At 40.8% G+C, this 20978-nt stretch overlaps 1 protein-coding gene and 1 long non-coding RNA gene across 6 annotated transcripts in view; both read right to left on the bottom strand.

Annotated features, from left to right (window-relative positions):
* Positions 1-20978, bottom strand: part of AGAP1 (ArfGAP with GTPase domain, ankyrin repeat and PH domain 1) — a 307984-nt gene that overhangs the window by 273249 nt on the left and 13757 nt on the right. The window lies entirely within an intron of this gene.
* On the bottom strand, positions 8212-20815 carry LOC135308497 (uncharacterized). Its single transcript, XR_010368914.1, has 5 exons — positions 15807-20815; positions 15551-15674; positions 12951-13044; positions 11051-11151; positions 8212-8594 (listed from the first exon to the last, which is right to left on the bottom strand). It is a non-coding gene; the product is annotated as an uncharacterized LOC135308497 (long non-coding RNA).

Genomic DNA, 20978 nt, shown 5'->3' with positions numbered 1-20978 from the left:
CCCAGTTGTCTTCCCCCCCAGCTGAAAGCAGCCGGGACCTTGCACATCCTGTGAACAATCCCCACACACAGCAGGCTCTGGGATCCCTGGATGTGGAGGTTTCACTGGCACAACTGTTCCCATGGCAGGCACTGCCCGTCCCTCTGCAGGCAGGAGAAGGGAACTATTGAGCTCAGCCCCTGCATCTGCACAGAGCTGCATCCTCACAGCTCACTGCTGCCCTTGTCTGAATCGGAGAGTGGGGGTTTCAAATTCATCAACCATTTCAATGAGCTCCTCAGCATTCTTTAGCAGCACTGAGAAATACAGTTTGCTACCAAGCTTAGCCCCAGATTAATGGCCAACCTGCCCCACATTCCTAATTTATCACTGCAAATTTACAAGTAGATTCAATGAGTAGTATAAACACACAAGTGTAATAGATAAATTACCAGTCCTAGAATACTTTAACCTGGAGCAATAAAAAATATGAAAGCTGAGGTTATTTTGATTATAGATTTCAGCTGTGGGTTTTGATGTAAAGAGGAAAGCTGGACACTAACTCACCCCTTGAACTGAACTGGCAACAGGAGCTCAGAAACAGGTATGGTCACCAAAGGTGCCCCAAAATGTCAGGTTTTGGAGCAGCAGCCCAGAGTTAGCTGAAATTCCAGGTCTCCCTTTGCCACAGTCAGGGACTAGTTTTTTCCTAGGAGCAGTAAACCCACCCCCCTAAACATAAGACCTGAACTGACAAAACACAGGAAAAGCTGCCCTAATCAAATGAAGCAATAATAACTTGCAGTCAGAATTTCTATGCCATGCCTTACACACTAACACTGAATGAGGAGATTTAGGAAAGTTCCATGGATTGTGCACAGGCTGATACAACACTAGAAGAGGAAAGACTTGGCACCGTGTTTTGTGAATTGTTTTAGTTCTGTTATTTCACACAATGACAGAACATCCTGAGTGGGAAGGGACCCCTAGGGATCATCAGTCCAACTCCTGGCCCTGCATGGACACCCCAACAATCCCACTCTGGCCTGACAGAGTTCTCCAAACCCTCCTGGAGCTCTGGCACCCTTGGGACTGTGATCATTCCCTGGGGAGCCTGGGCAGTGCCCACCACCCTTCAGCCTTGCATTACTCAGCTGCCTCAGTGCCAACTCACAAACCTTTAAGCAGGGAAGATTCTTGAGACATTCACAATCAAAATTCCATACACCCAGCCTTTAATCCCTGCTTTAACACATTCTTTCTCTGCTCTCCCTAGGTGTGAACCCTGGACATTTAAATATTCCTTTCACCCTTAACCCAGGCTGGGAGACAGTCTCATTCTCAACTCCCAGCACATTTATTTGCTCTAGAAATCCTTGGCACAGCATCCCCAGACACCCACAGCACATGTGCATTACCAACACCCTAACACACACAGAAGGGCATCCTAAAGTCAGAATTACCTCTTTTGGGAAGGTTACACAAACTAATGACTCCAAGTGCTATTTCCATATCAGCCAGCACTCCTTCCAGGGCATTGTTTTCTATATGGTCCTGCACAAACAAGCTTCTAGAAAGCTCACAGTTATTCTCACTGCTGTAAAACAGGAGAAAAGGAAAAATACAGACCCATAAATTGCTTATATTGAGTTCATTTATTCTATGGACAGTGTGCATAATTGTCATAAAACAGTTCACCATGAGTGGTAACTTTCCACAAAGCTGACAGTCAATTTATGGAGAGTTCTACTTTTGCATATGAGGAAAAAAGAGTTAGTGCCAACACTTATAAAATTTGTGACAGTGCTAAAAAAAATAATTACATCTCCTTAGGCACTTTTCCTTTAAAAAAAGAACCTCTGAACTCACAGTCATACATATCTCACTAAGCAAAAACATGCTGGGAATGTTCAAACTGCTCTCTGAAATCTCTCAGCTCTGGGTTTCTGTTTTGGTTTTGTTTAACCTTGGCCTGTGAACTCTCAGTGTCAGCCACACCTCCCATAACTCTTCCTGTGGAAAGAGATTTAAAAGAGTTGAAGCACAGGGATCTGAGCTCTATCCAAACCAAGAGCTGAGCACAAAGCACAAGTCCCACAACAGGTACTTATTTAATACTATTACTTCTGACACATCTGGGCAATTTTCTAATTAAAGTGAGTAGCTGAGAGGTTCAGAGGCTTCAGTTTCAGGCTGTGAAGAAGCAAGAACAGATGAGAGTGGAATAATCTCAGGGTTTCCAACCCAAAGGCAGCAGTGCAGCACATGGAAGTTACTGTGCACCAAGTTGCTGTACAGTCCTCTGAAGGCCCCCTCAAAATGGTGCAACTTAAAATTCTTCACTTCTTTATATATAGAGCAGGCAGGAATGGCAACATGCAAACAATTTATAGGGACATCCTCAAAACTGACTTAAAAAACCTGTCCTAGTACTCTTCAGGCAAAGGCAGCACTGTGCTGCTGCAACTACTACATCTGAGGTTAAATACATGGAACTATCAAAAAGGGGATTTGACTTGTAGGTTCTGAGGTTAACAGGAGGATTTTATACTGTAAACAAGTCTCTGGGTCTTGTCCCACAAGATGAACCCTCACAGAACTCAGACACTCACTCTCAGAGCCTGGATTCAGCTAAACCAGCTTCCTTACTTCATCTAATTTTAAAAAAACAGGGTGAAATGTTATAAACCAAAAGGAAAACTAGAAAACTGCTATGAGAGAATCAGTTCTCATTGTGCCTCATACTGTTAGAAGAGCCCCAAAACACCCCTACAGAAAGAATACCAATTACTTGCATAAACAGTGCAGAAAATAGAGAAAAAACAGGAAAATCCCCCTGATGCAGGAACACTTGTACAGCAGCATTCTGAGTCCCAACCCTGTGTTAAACTGACTTTCTTAATTTCTTCTGCAAGTCCTAGGAAAAGCAAAAACAAACTACAGGTTCTCCCTTTTCCTGCATATCACTTGGCTTTCATCCCATCTTCAAAGGACTAGAGAAACCAGTTTGACTTCTGTATCTCATTACCTCCATCTACTGGCAAGAGCTGCTCCTGGTTTATAAACCCCCTCCAGACCCAGTTCAGACTTAATTAATTTTAAAACCCTAATTTCAGAAATACTGATAATGAAATAAGTGAGAAGGAAGAACACAACTCAATTCCAAAACACCTGAAGGTACAGACCAACTTGTAGACCTCACGCCACTTTTTTTTTTCTGATGTCTAGAATTTATTCCTCCTTACCAGTGCACAAAATTTATCTTTGGGTTGAAAATCAACAGCCACAGCCTAAGAGTCCATTTAAAATACTAATGTGACTTCCCATTAAACTTCAAAGTCTTTACTGGCAACACATTAGATATAAAATCAGAAAATCCTGGAGTGGTTTGGGTTGGAAGAGACCTCAAAGCCCAACTCATTTCACCCCTGCTATGGGCAGGGACATCTTCCACTATCCCAGGCTGCTCCAAGCCCTGTCCAGCCTGGCCTTGGACACCTCCAGGGATGGGGAAGAAGAGTAACAGAAGCAATAACAGCTCCTATTTAAAAGAATTCCTGGACTAGCACAAACATCCCAAGGCAATCACACTCCCAACCTCTATTCCTACACAAAGCCATAGTTCTTCTGCAAACCAGTTCTTCAAAACAAGTTAACAACAAAATGAATAACACACTACAATTCAGGCACACCTAAACATAGTTTTAACACTAATGAAGGCTGATGGTCTCCACAATCTTGCTTCCCATACATTAATCCTTATTAAGTGGGATCCTCAAATGTGCCTGGAATTTTTCCTTCTATTCAGCTGTTCTCTGTAAAGTATTAGATTATTTCAAGACATCAAAACCATTTGTTCTAATGCAAAATAAAATGCATGTTTTCCTTTTTCCCAGACCTTTTTATGTTATTTATTGTACTGCTCCTCATCCCCAAGCCTCACAGCTGTCAGCAACCAGAAGAGGGCAACATTTGAAACCGTATTTAAAACCACTACCAATTCCATCAGCTGCAGAGCACTGGGACACATTCAGTCTTACCAAAAACCACCAGGATGTCACAGAGCTCCTCACTTACCACTGTTACATGATATAAAATTTCCATTTCCTCCTTCTACAGATCCAAGATCTCCACTGAGTGATTTGATCAGAACATTTTTGTAGCAGTGAATTAAGTACTGTCTCATCAGCACTGCAGTATCACGATGCTTCAGCCCAAGCAAAACTGTTCTGTAGATACACTACTGTTAGCTTGCATTATTTTGTGCAGTGGACTTTAAAATGAGACTTTTTCTGAAGCATTTCAGGCTCTTTATTTATCACCCTCTGTTCCTAAAGTACACTCAGTGTGCACAGCTCATTTTTTTCATGCAACTTTCACAATAAAGTCAAAATGATGATCCACTTAAGGGAAATGCAAAACCTTTTCATCTCACAATAAATAACACAGATTCAGATAGTCTTTGAAATTCAGTGAGCAAAACATGCTCTGATCCATCCAAGACAGTGCTGCTCACTGATCCACAAGCAGAGCCACAAAATTCTCTAAGAGACTGCTGCTATGGCGATGCCTCTTCAAGAGTGAGCAACATCCACAAAAACACCATGCAGAAACACGGCAAAAAAACTCCTTTGGGTTTTAAATAGTAAATTTCAATTTGGGGAGTGAGAGAGAAACGTTACCATGGAAAAACAGTTTCAAGAAAGAACCTGAATGCCCTCGATCAAAGTTAAATCTGGGATTCACTGGAGAGGTTTGTTTTTCCTTACATGGATGCCAAAAGACTGCATTAATTTAATCTTTAAAAAGTGTATTGCTGCTAAATCTGATTTTTAGCTGTTCCTCAATGCCTGCCATAGTTTACACGTGAGAACAAACCTGTGTTAATGAGTTTGTTCATACTGTGCTTGATCAAACCTGCTCCAACTTTACCAGGTTGGTGCTGGCTGTGAGGAACCCCATGAGAACCAGCATCTGAAGGCATCCAGGACTAATCCCTGCCTGAAAACAGAATATTCCCAACTTGGATTGATTTGGGTGTAAGGATGAAGATGCTTGGCACTCTGTATCAGAATCCTTCAAGATTTCAGCCCTGTTTCTATGAGAACTAAGTACTTACTGTTTAAATCAGGCTGATGTAATTTAAATTCCCCACAGTTTTACAGATGTGTTGAGTTTTAAAATACAATAAAATATTTTCAAGCTATGATATAAGGAAATTTTAAAACCAAATTTCACTTCATAACTAAGCTTCACTCGTGGAAAAAAAATTCAAACTTTCGTAACAGGGAAGTAAGTAAAAAAAGGAGTAAAAATCAGTCACAGAAGAAGTGGAAAGGCCACGCTGATTTACTAATACTGGTTTAAACATCCAGTCCCAGGCTGATCTTTCCCCAGTAATCTAGGAGGAAAAGGAACCCAAATTGCCCTTTTGTACTAACTCCTGAATACCAAGAATATGGGACAAGAAATGTCACATTTTTTCTTCCAGTATGTCCAGATAAACTGGCCCTTAAGGCTGACTAATTAGGCAGCTGTTTAAGGGAATGAAAGATCATGAACCAAAAAGCTCCTGAGCCAAGATCAAACAGCTCTGTTTTGTGTGAGCATGATCCCCCTCAGATGTTTTCCCAGAACTGCACTTCCTGTGCAGAAGCTGCTTTAAGCAAAATATTCACACAGACTTAAAATTTAGAAGGTGGGACAAGTGTTTGTTAATAAAAAAGCTTTTAATTTATCTTATTGTGAAAAAATTAAATATGTAACGAGTTCTGCAGTCACGTATTTCATAAAAACAGAGCACACACCATCCTCATCCTTCTTCAGGCTTCTCCTGCACTCATGCCTGTCAATAATCAAATACCCAGATCTAGAAATACTGAGTCAGACATCAATATTGATAGAGGCTTTTTATTAAGTTGAATATCATTTTGTATTCTTACTCCTCTGCCAGGATTGTATGCTGTTTTTCATTTATTCATCTACTCAAGTACCAACACTGCATTTTCTTTTAAAAAAGCACTCTTTTAACATGCTGCAAGCTCATGATCATAATTCAGATTGTTTCTTGCCATATACACAGCACATATTTATATTCTTTCCCTTCTGCATATTATATCTCCTATTCCAACTAGAGAAAACTGACTACATTTAAAATACAATATTGTATTTTCCATCAAACCAAGACCTGCAAGGCCTAGAGCCAGTATTAAAGGGTTATGGGATTCCAAACCCCAGGATGCTCATTAGCAAATGAGTCTTCAATACCAGGTTCCTGGAAGAAGATTTTAGCCTCACTTGCCAGTAATCTTTGGAATTTCACTGGACTGACATCACAGCAAACTCCTTCTGCTTCCAAAAGTCATTGGAATTACTGGCATTTGAGTTCCTCGTGTACCAACCAATTCTGCTTTTATTAATATACCAATTATGAATGTTAATTACTTTGCCATAACCTAATTTATAGATGGTCATAGCTGAGGATACTGGAATAGCAAAACTCCACAAAATCAATTGAAAATAAACACAAATAAGCCTGAGTGTTCCCTTTTTAAACAGGTTATCAGAAGAGGTCCTGATGGAGGCAGTGGTAATTACTTTTTAGGCAAAGCTACTCAAACTAACATAATGCTTCCTCATGGAAGAGAGGATTCATGATGGGAAGCAATATTTCACCTTCAGAGATCATGAGCAACATCTACATTTTCTCCTCTGCACAGGTACAGCCCACTGATCAAGAATGATCTGCCCACAGCATTTATCTTGCTGCTATGTTTCTCCAATAGACACATAGTCACATAAATATTGTCTGGTTTAAAAAAAGGCATCCATCAATCCAACAATTACTTTCCAATATTTTAAGTTTATGAATATTGCTAATCACAGTAAAACAATCTTGCTCTGTCCTTAGTGCAATGTTTCATCTCTACTCACACAGGGAGAATTTCAATTTTTTTTAGAGATTAGGCACACTTATTAAGAACACCTTGATGAACTGGAAGGTTCTTTGCCTGATTACAGAGCCCCTCCTTTCTTCAGTTCACTGCACAGTTCCCAGCACCTGAGGATTTTCAATTAATCACTGAAATCCCTGCAAAACTGAAATGCCCCCTTTATTCTGCATAGCCTGGACCTTCAGAAACTCATCCAAACTTTTATTTTCATTTCCAGGGTCAGGATTCTTTTAGCAGCTTGACAGTATTACTCTGGTACAGAAGACTTCATAAGAACCTCAAATTCATTTGTAACTGCTACTTACAGAATCTCAGACTGCTTGGGGTTGGAAGGGACCTTAAAGCTCATCCAATTCCACCTCCTTCCACTATCCCAGGGTTGCTCCAAGCCCCATCCAATCTAGCCTGGAACACTTCCAGGGATGGGGCAGCCACAATTTAAGACCTCATGTTAAGTATGCCTCTGTTAAATCCTGGCTTGAAAAGGACTTATTGCTTATATATGAGACGACAAATTTTTAAATACTCACTCTAAAAAATTGTTGTTTCCGTTCCTAGCCCCTAAAATTCTGAAGGTTAAGAGAATTCCCCGCTATCCATTTTTCAAACCATGTAGTTGAACTTGGTCACCACCAGGATCTCCAGGATGCAAGATCCAAGCAGGCACTGATGCTGCCAAGAGTTCAATGGACAAGAGGCTGATGAGCATCAGGAAAATCCTACAGAGCCTCATTTCTCATCTTTTATAAAAGCTGACACTGGATCATATTAGTTACAGTTCCAAATACAGTAAATACCACCAGCATGTATTTATATTTACCCAGAGCCCAATTTTTTTGTGTTTTATTAACATTATACAATTAACATGTTCTTTTGACAGGCACCAAGCTCAGATGATTTCACATTGGGCAGAAGTTAATTAGTGCTTAATTCCAAAAGCAGAAAATGGAACAGTTTGGGGGTGGGGTTTATGTAGCAGGTTTTTTGCTGCTGTTGCTGCTACTATATTGGGGGTTAAGGTTTCCATATCTTTGTCTTCCCAAAGAGACTGCTTGAAGCAAAGTCATGAATCCTGTGTATCATTAGCTCCTTCAGCAGACAAGGAGCACTGCTCATTATCACCACCCTTGCATTTACTTGTACCTGCTGCTCCTGGGATAACAATAATATGCCTGAGGCTTACAATACATCTGAACTCCCCAAAAAAGTCATTTCTTAATGTGGATACTCCCTAAAGGAAAAAACCTGAGGTTAAGATCCTTAAAAGCACAGGCATCAATTTTTGTGTTATACATATGAAGTTTATTCATCATTAATGACAAACTTTCTGTCACATCACATTTTCATTATTAGCCCCTAATTTAACATTCAAATACATCTGCAGACATTAAGTGGCTCTTAACTGTTGCCACTATATTTTCAGATGTTCTCCATAGAAAATGTTTCTGAAAAGAAGCTCAGATTAACATCACTGCAGGATTGTCTCAGGATGGGGCACTCAGTGTTCTGGTCTGCTTGACAAGGTGGTGACTGGCCAAAGGCTACACTTGATGATCCTGGAGGCCTTTTCCAACCTTAATGATTCCATGTTCAGGAACAGTGAAACCACAGCACTCTGAGTTCTGCCAGCCAAAAGTTTCATTTTGCTATTTTTCTAACTACCTGAAGACAAAATACAAGGATATTAAAGTAACTCTGAGTTGCTTACAGCACACAAGTAACATCAGGCACTTGAACTCTTCAGTGCAAATACTGGGACTCTGCTATAAACAATTATTTCATTATTTTTATTTAACCTGCTAAACCCTCCCAAACTCCCACCCCCTAAAAAAAATACATTTCCCAGATTGTGATACACTCCATGAGTTCATTTTGGCTCTACCAGGGGAAAAACCTGCTACCATTACAGCTGTGCCATGAATCCATACATTTACATTTCAAGGACTTCTTTTAGAATGGGTGTCTTAAGCCTGGAGAGGAGAAGGCTCCAGGGAGACCTCAGAGCCCCTTCCAGGGCCTAAAGGGCTCCAGGAGAGCTGGAGAGGGACTGGGGACAAGGGATGGAGGGGCAGGACACAGGGAATGGCTTCCACACAGGGATGGATGGGATATTGGGAAGGAATTGTTCCCTGGGAGGGTGGGCAGGGCTGGCACAGGGTGCCCAGAGCAGCTGTAGCCGCCCCTGGCAGTGTCCCAGGCCAGGCTGGATGGGGCTTGGAGCACCCTGGGCTGGTGGGAGGTGTCCCTGCCCATGGCAGAGGTGGCACTGGATGACCTTCAAAGGCCCCTTCCCATGCCAAACCAGTGAAGGATTCTGCAATGATTCCATAAATGCCTTTGCCTGAACCACTCCAGTAACACTCAACTGACATTTCCAAACCTTGGCCTAATGAGAAACAAACAATTTTTCATCTTCTCCAGAACAGACAATGGTCAAGCACTGGAAAACTGACTTTATCACCTGCAGAATTAAGGCTAGCAAGATTCTGGGTAGTCTAAAATTGTGACTATCACAGTCATGTGAAATGCCAAAACTTCACATTTCCCACAACTAAAACCTGATTCCATCTTGTGGTTATAGTAAACACATAATACCTCTAAGAAGGGTTTGAAAAAATGTAAACAGCTTTGAGAAGTGGGGGTTTTACTGTGTAAACTTCTTATTTTTCTCACTCAGAAAAAAAAAAATCTATGAATAAGCAGTTCTTTTCAAACATTTCAGAAACAGGGCATCTTTTCCTTTAACCACACCTTATCACAAAAATGCCTTCAGGGGGCTTCTGTGGAAGTTACCAACATGAGGAGGAAAAAACAAATGTCAGTGAGGTTTCCTTTGCCAGAGAGTAAGGAAAGCCAAGGGAAGCACATCACTGAGGAGGATTAAGGCCCCACAGACTAACAGGAGCTCAGGTTTCCATGACTTTCCCAACCTTAGAGCATCATGTTTTGAAGCCTGTTACATTCAGCATTCATGCTGTTTCATCTACTTGCACTGCATTTTCTCTACACACAAGTCATGCTGAGGTGCTGCTCGGGTTTTTGCTAAACCTCCACAATATCTTCTTTGCAATAAGAACACAAACAGCAGCAGGCAGTGAAGCTCTGCCTGACCAAAGCACTCATTCCAGACACCAGCTGAAGCAGCTTCCTGGGCAAATAATTCAGTTTCAGATCCCTAAAAACTACCTGCTGGTGGAGAGCTCACAAACACAAGAAGAAAACACTACGTAAGTCTGCAGCAGATCTGAACAGGGTCTCTCAACAGGAAGATAAGGAATCCATCTGACTTATCTCCATCATGCTTTCACTGAAGCAGCCTCACAGAAATAGAGCAGGTCATGAATTTTCTGTAAGGAGAATTGTAGAAGCCCATCAAATATTAAAAAGCACTGCAGATGTCTGCAGTCCTTTCTAAAAGCTTTTTTCAGACGAGCAAAGAGGACACATTAATTAATTAAATTAACTGTTTCCAAACATTCTGCTTGTACAGATCATTACCTTTCTTCAGATGTTTGTAATAGAAAATTAGTCTGCTCCTCCAGGGTTTTCATTGCAGAGCCTCACTCTAACTGTAACACTGTTTGTTTATCCAGGCTTTCAGAAGACTTCACAGAACCCTACTGCTTTCTGCCCAACCTAAAGCAATAGTTACATCTTTCTGATTTTCAGAAAGCCTCTGGTATCAGCCACATCTCCAGGTTACCACTTGCACAAGCAAAAACCTTAAGTACAAATACAAAATTACCTGCGATGCAAAAACAGCCTCTTGAAAATTATCAGGAATTCATATGAATCACTTCAGCTTATTGAATTACTGCATCTACCCCACAATCCACTTAACAGGGTTTCTTAAATTAAATTTCTCTCCAAGCAAACACATCTCCCAGTCACATGGCACGAGCTTAATACCTACAGAGAGAACTGAATTTTCATCAAATCCAGCTGCAAGGTACCTGCCTGAGTAATTCTGGCAAGATCAACTTGTTTGTGTTCCAAGCAATGCTTCATTAGTGAATTACTTAAAAATCAGTCAGAAGATGCCTGTTTCTAAATAGGAAACCTGCTCAAAGCCATTATTCCAGAACAGAAACTGGACTGAAAGCTGAAAAACATCATACCTATATTCGAAATGCCATCCTCTTCCAGTTCCTTTGCAGCAAATAACATCCTTTCCAAAGAAGCAAGTTGCAGAAATCAGGTGTGCACTGCCTAGATGCACCTGTGCTGATTCAAACACATCACCAAGGCTTCGGTCAGGGAAGACAGAGCTCTCTGAGGTGCCAACTCCAGCCACCCAGAGCTACCAGCTCCTTTTGCATCATCCCAGGCAATCGTTCCCTCCTCTTACATAAGAGGCAGAGCTCCCAGGTGCCCCCATTTCCAGCACAGTGCTGGCACTGCAGGAAGAGGCTGTGCCCAGTGCCCAGGCCCAGCTCTGCCAGGCATGGACCTAAGAGGCAGCAAATCAACACTTTGGGATCACTGCTCCTCAGGGGTTCTAAAAATAGAACACCAGCTGCTATCACAGCCCGTGTGCTGATACCCAGCACCACTGACCACAGCTAAGACCTCCTATTTCCTTAATGCCACAGCCAGACAGATTTATATTGCACTCTGTATCTCACAGTGAAAGGCTGCCCGATATCAATGTAGTTCTTAGCCTGATAACCAGGGTAAAAAAACCCAAACAAACCTTTTTTTAGCATAACCTTGCGTGCCAGCTGTGGTTACTTCAGGCTTTAGATGCTACCAAGTGGAGACCCTGCTCAGATTTTCCCAGCACAAGTGCAAAAGACGATTCTCAATGCACAGACCTCGCACATAACTGGCATTGACAATTGGCACTGACACTCTTGGATCCAACAACATGAATTTATTATGAATTGAATCAGCTTTCAATTAATCAGATTAGCACCCCAGCTGTGAATACATACACTTCAGAACCTTATTCTTGGACTGTGACCTCCTGTTATCTCACACTATCATAGAAATTTAATCTGTCAAACAATCCAGTACAAAGTCCATGCAATTACATCCGCTTAAGTACAAATCCACGCTGGCAGTAAGCCCTCAGCAGATACATCTTGTTCATATGTCAGTCAAGTTTTGTTCAAGTAATTACAGCCTCTTTCTTACTGGAAACAGCTACTGATATTTGGAAAGCCTCAAATTTCCAAAGCACTGAAGGGCAAGCCAAGCTTGGGACTTGCAGTTTTGTGAACAGCAAACTAAAGGAGGGACATGAAGTCAGGATCACTGAGGCTTGCTATGGCTCAGCCAGTCTGCACTAACTGCAGCAGGGACATTTCATTTACATTCACCACTAACTGGGCCACCTGTAAAATGCAGATCAAGCTGAATCTTGTCATGATTCACAAGTTTCTCCACCTGCACCACCTGTACCTTCCTTGACAGAGAGAACTCAATCACTGCACCTTCCATCTTTCTGGGTTTAACCAATGCACACCTTGGGTGGCTTAAAGCAGAACAGAGGGGATCAGAAACACAAACTGCAACACATTGGAGAGGCACAATACAACCTGAAGCAGAAACCACATGCTCTTATTTCCTACAAAAATCCCTTGTGTAGCTCCCTTTTTTATTCCTTTCTCCCTCTATTGTCAGAATGGTGCTGATGCATATTTCAGCTCAAATAAAGTGTATGTATTGTACCTTAACTAGGTTTCATAATATGCAGCAAGAAAGTAAAATTGTACCTCAGTTATTTACAATAGCACATAGGCTATAAGATACCTAGGTGTTTAAGTCAGAAAAATTAATAAAAGGATCCCACAGAACTTTGCCTCCTCTCTATTCACTCCTCAGATTACAAATGCCCCACAGATTCTTTTCAATAGAACCAATCTTATTCAATAAACTCTGATTGTAATCTCCTTTTACAGTATTTTGTAAAAATATACAAGCCAACAAACACTCTCACTACCCTCCATCCTTTGTACAAAACATCCATAATAGCTTTACATTTGTAATTCGGTTAAACTTAATACACCAACTTACAGAGGAAAGAGAGTTCAATCAGTTCTTCAGTCTTGTTCCTCTATTCAGTTTCTACTTATCCAGCTGTTAGAGGTTCAAGTCTGGTTTTTAGTTTCTGTAGTATAAGAGCCATGTAAGGAGATTTATTGACTCAGAGCTACTACTTATTTCTAGCAGAAAACATGTTCAAATTGCTGTCTTTTCACTTTACTCTTCAATTATCACCATTTGGTTAATTTTGAACCCTTTAGCAAGTATTACATCATGAGAGTGTTGCTTAATGTCTTTAAAGCAACCATGATCAACCACAGAAGATTTTATACAGTTTTACAATTATAGATAATTATCTAGGACTAAACACTCTAGACACTTTTTTCAGTTATATCTGTTACTTCAGCAAACCTTCCCAAGGAGGAGGTAGTGATTTCCTCCAGCATTATTTATGAGTTATCAGTTAAGGAAGCTGATTCCTCCTTGCTGGAATTATTTTATAGCTGATGATCAGAACATTACAGCATCAGCCAACCCAACGGCATTAACTCCTCAGCGTTCTTTAAAAGGCTTTCTGGTTATTATCATCTGATAAATGCAATTCAGCCATTACACAGCACTGTTTATTCACTGCTTTGGCTGTTTGCTGCCTTTTGTTGATGCAGCAGAGGCTTGGTTTTAGCTACAGGAAAACACCTGCAGGGCTAATCCTTGAGCAACAACTTCAGCTCTTGCACACACACCCCTGCTCACAGCAAAGTTTGCTTTTCTGTTTTCCATACACAAGACATGACAAACAATTTATCATGGAATGGTTTGGGCTGGAAGGGACATTAAAGTTCACCTTGTTCCATTCCCCTGCCATGGCAGGGACACCTTCCACTGTCCCAGGCTTCTCCAACTCCATCCAGCCTGGCCTTGGACACTTCCAGGGATCCAGGGGCAGCCACAGCTGCTCTGGGCCCCCTGTGCCAGGGCCTCAGCACCCTCACAGGGAAGAATTCTGCACCAGCTATTTCAAGTCTTAAATTATCTTGCTTCTACACATCAGCTGAGCTCCTGCTACTCTACACAGAGTTCCAGAGAACAGGCAGCTGCATTTGGCTGCTTTAGCCCCAGAGGTCAGGCAGAACTAAACCACAGGTTTGTTTGGAGATCTGCTTTCCAAGTGCATTTGTAGCCACCATGTCCAACCAGCACTTCCCACAGATGCCTTAGATGTGAGGCAAACCATAGAATGCACACTCATGAACTGAGCAGCTTATCCTCAAAATACTGCAGGCTTTCAGAGTGACCTAAATCAACTGCGTGGGCAAAAACGAGCCCCTACAGCAGCAAGTCTTGGGCAAATGGTCAGCACAATCCATTCTGTGTTATTTATCTTTTTATTATACAGCTCCAATCTGACCTTTTAAAGGTTTCTGACATCCTACTTAACAGGAGTGGCAGACAGATATTTCTTTGTGTGTTATTCCAAAATGCTATGATTTTGCTTTACATTTTGCCTACTTTTTGGTTTGTATCTATACATACTATAGATCCTTTTCTCACCATCCTGGCTTACACTTCACATCAATATTTCAACAGTTTTCATCGTCAGCCATTGTTATGCTAAAACCTAGGTGCTAGCAGAGCTCTATTTTTGAAGTTGTCTGCCAGAGCATGTCTCACTCAAAGCAGCTTGTCAAAGAAATTCACCCCCAACATGAACAAAGAGAGATTGAAAAAGTAGTTGATGTCATTTTATTTTTTTCAATAGGAGAACAAGTCAGTGAGACAGATCTAGATTGTTATGAAACATAGTAAATTAAACTATTTGCAAGGCCTACTGAAATTCAAAATTCAGGAATCTGCCATAAAAATGATTTTGAAATTATTTAATTAATCCATATTACATTTGGCACAGCCAACTCACAGTCCACACTCCATAATCCTTACCTTATACTAACATGGGGGATTCTCCTCTAAGAGAGTTCATTTTTGAAGAAGATATGGGATTCATTTCATGGCATCTTTATTTTGGAATGACAAATTTGCCAATTAAAAAAAAAATATGTGAAAGGGACAAGAATTCAAGGAAAGCCTGAATTCAAGCATGTAGTCTGATTTAAGGTAAGCTGAAGTTGAACTGAAGTCGCCTCTCACTGGAATCTACTGTAAAAAGCAGCAATTCCTGGTAGTTTAAGATGTTTTTTACATTTCCTCCTCAGCCATCTACCAACTCACACTCATCATCACCTTTTCCATTAGCATAGAGCTGGAGAACGCTCTGGGAACATCTGCCTTCAATAATTCATCTCTCACACTAATAAACTCCTGAGCCAGTGGCTGCAGATGCTCCTCACTTTTCCCCTTCCATACAAACCCTAATTACTTCTCTGAGTGTGTTTATTAGCCTGGACAGCCGCCCACCTCCCTTTTCAGCTCCCTCCTTATCATCTGCCCTCCCATGCAAATAAACACTCATAAAAGCCTGAAACCTCTTAAAGATCTTGTGGAGAACCACAGCCCATCTCCATCATGAGCTGTTAGCACAAAGGAGGCATCTTACAAGGATCCTCATTAGAAGGTTCTTCCAAGAAGGAGAGGGTAATCATCAAGGCAGTGGCACTCAGTTATTTAACACTTACACTCCTTTTTCCTTCCTGCCTGGGATTCTCCCTGTTCCATCACATGGGCAGCAAGCTGGGGTCCCTTCACTTGTTTTCACTTCAGCTACTGCCTGAATTTCAGATCAAAAATCAAACAGCTGATCTGTAAACCAATAAGCAAAGTTATTTTTCAAGCAAATGTCTTTAACGTCACTAACTCAGTATTTCTAACGAAGCAAAAGGTAAAAAGCTCTTAAAGCTGAGTCTTAAAGCAAGCAATCAAATTTGTACTGACCTTTTAACATTCACGTGGTACTCTTTTTTCAGTTATAAGCATAAGTTGAAAACACTAATTCAGAGTTGAGTATCAGCCCCTTGGCTGGGTTCTTATACTGTATTTATCACTGTTTAAAAAGAAGCATCTGAGATCCTTCCACAGCAATTTCACTGCTCCTAAGCAAAGGTTTAATAATTATTATCCTGATTTTGTCATTTCTGAAAAAAAAAACACAAACAAAACAAACAAATAAACCCAGCCAAGCCCCAATTCATTACAATAGTACCAGACTCCCCTGGTATTGTGACTTTTTATATTTCACTTCAGTTGCTCAAAATCAATATAAATTCTTTTCACTGCACAGTTACTAGGCCAAAGTCAAAATGCTTTTCTCCCAGTTCTGCCACAATAGACTGATCTTCATCTCTTTCCCAGAATTCTAATTAAGTCCTTCTCATAACTGCTCAGAGAATGCAATAAGATCCAATTTCTTTGCAATATTTATTATTGCAGTTATCATCTTGCAACAGCTACAGCCAAGTAAGCATCTGACCAAGTCCTAAAAAGTACCACTGTTCTGCTCAAAACCTTCTCCAAGTGCCTCAGTCCCAATCAATCTGAGACATGACTCAAGAGTGAAGGAATTCTGCAGATCCACAAAACCCAGTGAAATAAAAATTAGCTCTGAGTAGCAGCCAGCAGCCAAGGAAAATCAATTGCTGCCCCTGATCAGCACACAGATCACAGCTCTGCTTTCTGAACAAACTGAAGATGTCCAACTCAGTTATGGTCTGAAACGACAGAGACTGGGGACTTCTGCAGTGTTACAGCTCAGCCAGAAAAGAAACAACTCTTACTGCTCAATGCTCGGCCCTGTCCATCTGCTAAGCCCACAAACAAACCAAAACGAGCCACACTTCCAGTGCCAAATGAAACATTTCCACCAGAAAACACTTCCTGCTGACAAACAAAGCATCAGCCCTACTTGCTTGCTATGTATTTCTAGGAAATAAAATAGTATTCTGCTGATTTGTTTGTAAAGATAATCACTGCACGCGATTACAGGATCAAGCACTTGATCAGATTTAAGTGTTCAATACACACTGTCTATTTACAAACACCTGGTGATAATCCTGTGTTGTCCTAGAGAGAGAGGAATAAAACCAGTTCCAAATAGTGTTTCTTTCTAGGTAACTTGAGGAAAAAGCTACCTTTAATTATAGGGCAAATAATGAAAATTATCACAGGCCCTGAGGAGCACCCAGCCCTCTGCTCACCCAGACCACATTTAAACCAGGACAAACATTGCCACCTCAGCTCCTGCCATTAGGAAAAGGATGTCCTTTCCAAAACTTTTATTCCTCTCAGTGTAAGACAATAGGGATTATCACCAGGTGTTGGTAAACACTCCAACAAAGCTGGGAGGTTCTGCAACTGCAGTAACACAGGCAACGGTTGTTCTCAGCCAGGTTTCACACCAACAGTGCCAGAGCCCAAGCAGGAATTATTCAAAATTATTTTCAGACATAAACCAGTAGCAACCTGCTATATAATTCTTCACTTGGTTCATGACAAATGAAAGTTCTAATTCTCTTAGGCAAACAGTGAATTATTGCAAACTGAAATAAGCTTTCAGTGAAGTGGTTCAACTTCCAGGAGAAATGCACTTGTTAGATTAATCCCAGCTACATTTTCATCTGGATGCAACACAAAGGTCATTTCCAACATGCTGACCCTTGTCCCACAGGATTAGGACTTGCATTTAATACACATGCTGGCACAGCTACAGTGCCTGAAGTTTGCACAGCCTGGGCGATTACTTGAAATTGAACAGAAACCTGAGGGCAAGTCAGCTGAGAACTCCTAAGCTTCAACCACGATGAATTCAACACAAAACTGCTGCATACCACCATGGCTTCTTACACATCTTCCGGGGAGTGAAAAGTCCCTTTATTTTCAGTGTTATTAAGTATGTAGCTACTAGTAGCGTTTCAAGAACACACAATCTAAAATTAGCAGAAGCTGCTAGCAGCACGCATTTTTAAAAGGCCAACACTCCTAGCAGTAAGTCAGAATGTGTCTTCATTAAACCTCACCTAGAAACTAAGATCCAAGTCATCTGGAAGGTGCTTAAATTTAACAGAGATGAGCATTCCTTATTGAACGCTGAGGTGTCTAACAATACTCATCAGTACAGATTCACACTGACTGACAAAGCCACCTCTGCAGTGAGACCTCCCTGCCACTGCCAAAGCACTAGATGTGGTGTTTTACTCACACCTCCAAGTCATTCTTCCATCTCCAGGCAAAAAATAGCAATGCAAAGTAGAAAATTCAAATCAACAACTTGAAATCTGTTTTTAAACCACAGTGGTCCTCCCAAAAAAAGTGACACAGCTTAACTAATAGCTGTCTAGTAGAAATTCAATAACATTATATCAACAGATTTGTCTCAGATCTCTCACTCTCCAAAGGACACAAACTTTGTAAGAGAAAACTTCCTCCTGTTTGCATACTCTGAATATTCAAGAGTAACACATTAGAAATCAGATTGCCTTGGATTTCACAACACTGCTCAAATTTTGCAGCTCTTCCATCATTGCAACATTTTTCCGCAAGTTTAGATTTTAGAATTTGAGAGTATCAATATGAGAACCACAGGTTTTCGGAAAGCTACAGCCAGAACAAGTAGATGGAAAGAAACTGCACAGAAATGCAGCACTGTGTTTGTAGCAGACATATTACAGTAAGTTAGAACATTTATTTCCACTGAAAACTTCTACAATTAAAAAAGAAATCTCAACACATGTTCTGAACCCTGAGTATTTAGAAAACAAGGTAAATGAAACTTCCAACATTCCTAGCTTTACTGCAAGTACAACAGCAAAGAAAACTCACTGATGTACCCTGAAATCCTGTGAACTGTGCATTCTGCTCACAGGCACTTAATGCTTCAAGTTCCTAACTCCTGGTATCATATTTTAAAAATAAAAGGTGACAATTATACGGGTGATTGTTCAGCAATGCTGCAAATCTTTCACTAAAGCTTTGTAACTTGTGATGCAAATTTAACATGCACTAAAAAGCTGAAGACATAAAGCCTGTGTTTTTCACAAGATGACATTTCTGAGAAGCTGAAGATGTATGCTCTGAGCAGGGTGACTGGGCTCTATCTGCACTCATCCATTATCAGAGTACTCAAACACCTCAGTATCAGGTTAGCCAGGGAAAAGGAAGCATTAGGGCAACATGAGGAGGCTGATCTATGCTGGCCCGTTAGCTTATTTTCTCATTCAATTAAATTTCCTGATAAATGTTTCCATGGAAAGTTTATATTGGCAGAATTCTCATTTCTACAGCACTCCGTGGCTTCCCAGAGTCACTGACAGAGGGAATCAAGCTACAGAGCCCTCTGAGTTTGCAGTGCAGACAGTGAAGAGGGATTGACTGAGTCAAACGTACTTTGGACTCAAGCACTCATGAACTTGAGGATAAATAACCATTTTTCACAAAATTCAAGCTGCTCAATCCAAAACTTAATTGTGTGTTTTGGCCAACAGTTGCTCCTCTAAGTGCTGCAATTATCTCACCATTAAGGGATTACCACAGTAACGCATTAATTACAAAATTATTTAGATTACACCATACAAAGCAGCCAACACCGAGCAGCATTAGCATAGGACAACTACTTGACTTCAGGAACACGCTCCTGGATTTCAGTCAAACCTAGGATACAGATTTGCCAAGTTAGAGAAATCCTTTGTTCTCCACTACAGGGGTGCTGAGATTGTAACAAACTGTCTCTTTCACTCACAGGTCTGACAGACAACCTGACCGTCCTCCAAAAAGGAACTTTGCACAGTCAAGGTTAATCAAATGTTTGGAATCAAGACTAGATTCCCTTTCCCCAATGTGGTTTGGGTTGGAAGGACCTTCTCTCCCAGAGAAACAGGTTCAAGTTCGTTAGGGCCTGACGTTATTTCACAGCCCACTGAGGTGTTCAGTAAGCAAGAGTTTCTTTGCAGCATCCTCCCCTGCTTCTGCTCCTTGAGGAAAAGCACATTTGGTGTAAGACAGCAATTCACCAAACAGAGCCAAGAGCCCTCCACCAGCAAATTCAACATCACAGGCTCACCCACTCTTCAACCACGCTCTCAGAGGGCTGTAAAGATCTGCATCTGTTTTTAGCAGGTTTATATTCTGCTGCTCAGCTTTACCACAAGTCTTGCACATTTCTAGTATTATTTTCAGCTAAATCCAACCTGGGAATCAAGCACACATCACCTCATTTTGAATTCAAGTTGAATGGAGGCTGTAGTAACTCTAAGGCACAAAGGAGCAGAGTAATATAATCCTCAGGTTCCAGACTATGCTTACCTGACTAGCTTAAAGAGGCTTTACTCTGTGGGGGTTTAAAAAGAATTAAAATAAAAGCTTAATTCCACCCCCCCCCAATCACTCTCAGCATCTTTATTTATTATTAATCAGGTCTCATCTGCTCAATACATCATTTCCATAAGATCAGCAATCAGCCACATGTTATAAGAAGACAACAAATTCTGTGTCCTTTTCTCAACATAAAGCTTCCACCTCCTCAAGAGTAAACAAAGAGCAGAAGCTAAAACAGTTTTTTGCCTTTATGCAAGTCAGCCCTGAATGAAAACACGTTACAGAAAACAGATCTGATTTTCAGTCTCAGTTATTTCCACCTTGTACCACAATTTGTCATTAGCCCTTATCTATTCCTTCTCCCCATCACCTCCCACTTCAATGCAACATACATACAAGTAATTGATTTACTGTTCTTTCAAAGGAATTAATACACTGGGTTTTATTTTAAACAGGTAAAAGTTAATCGCAAATTCATACATTTGCTGACAAGTGGATTTAAGCTGCAAATTAAACAAGTGCCAAGCAGTTAAAAAGATTTTTAAAATATTGTTTAAAAGTTAAAATAATGATCAGCTGCTCATTATTACATAGCACATATAAATGTCTAAATATAGGAATTAGTCTAAAAGTTGGCACTCACAAGGACCAGAAGCAGAACTGGATCCAGCAAATCCCTTCACGACATTCAAGCACATGAAAGTAATAATCCAGAAGCCTTCAAAATTCTCTCAAATTCTGTCATTTTAGTTCCTATCCCAAAGTCTCCCAGCACAGCTGCTTGTCCTTGACTATTACAAG

This window comes from Passer domesticus, chromosome 10 (assembly GCF_036417665.1).
Source record: "Passer domesticus isolate bPasDom1 chromosome 10, bPasDom1.hap1, whole genome shotgun sequence".
In the NCBI taxonomy this organism is placed as follows: domain Eukaryota; kingdom Metazoa; phylum Chordata; class Aves; order Passeriformes; family Passeridae; genus Passer; species Passer domesticus.
Note: the sequence above shows the minus strand (reverse complement) of the source record. Positions and strands in the feature narration are given on the sequence as shown.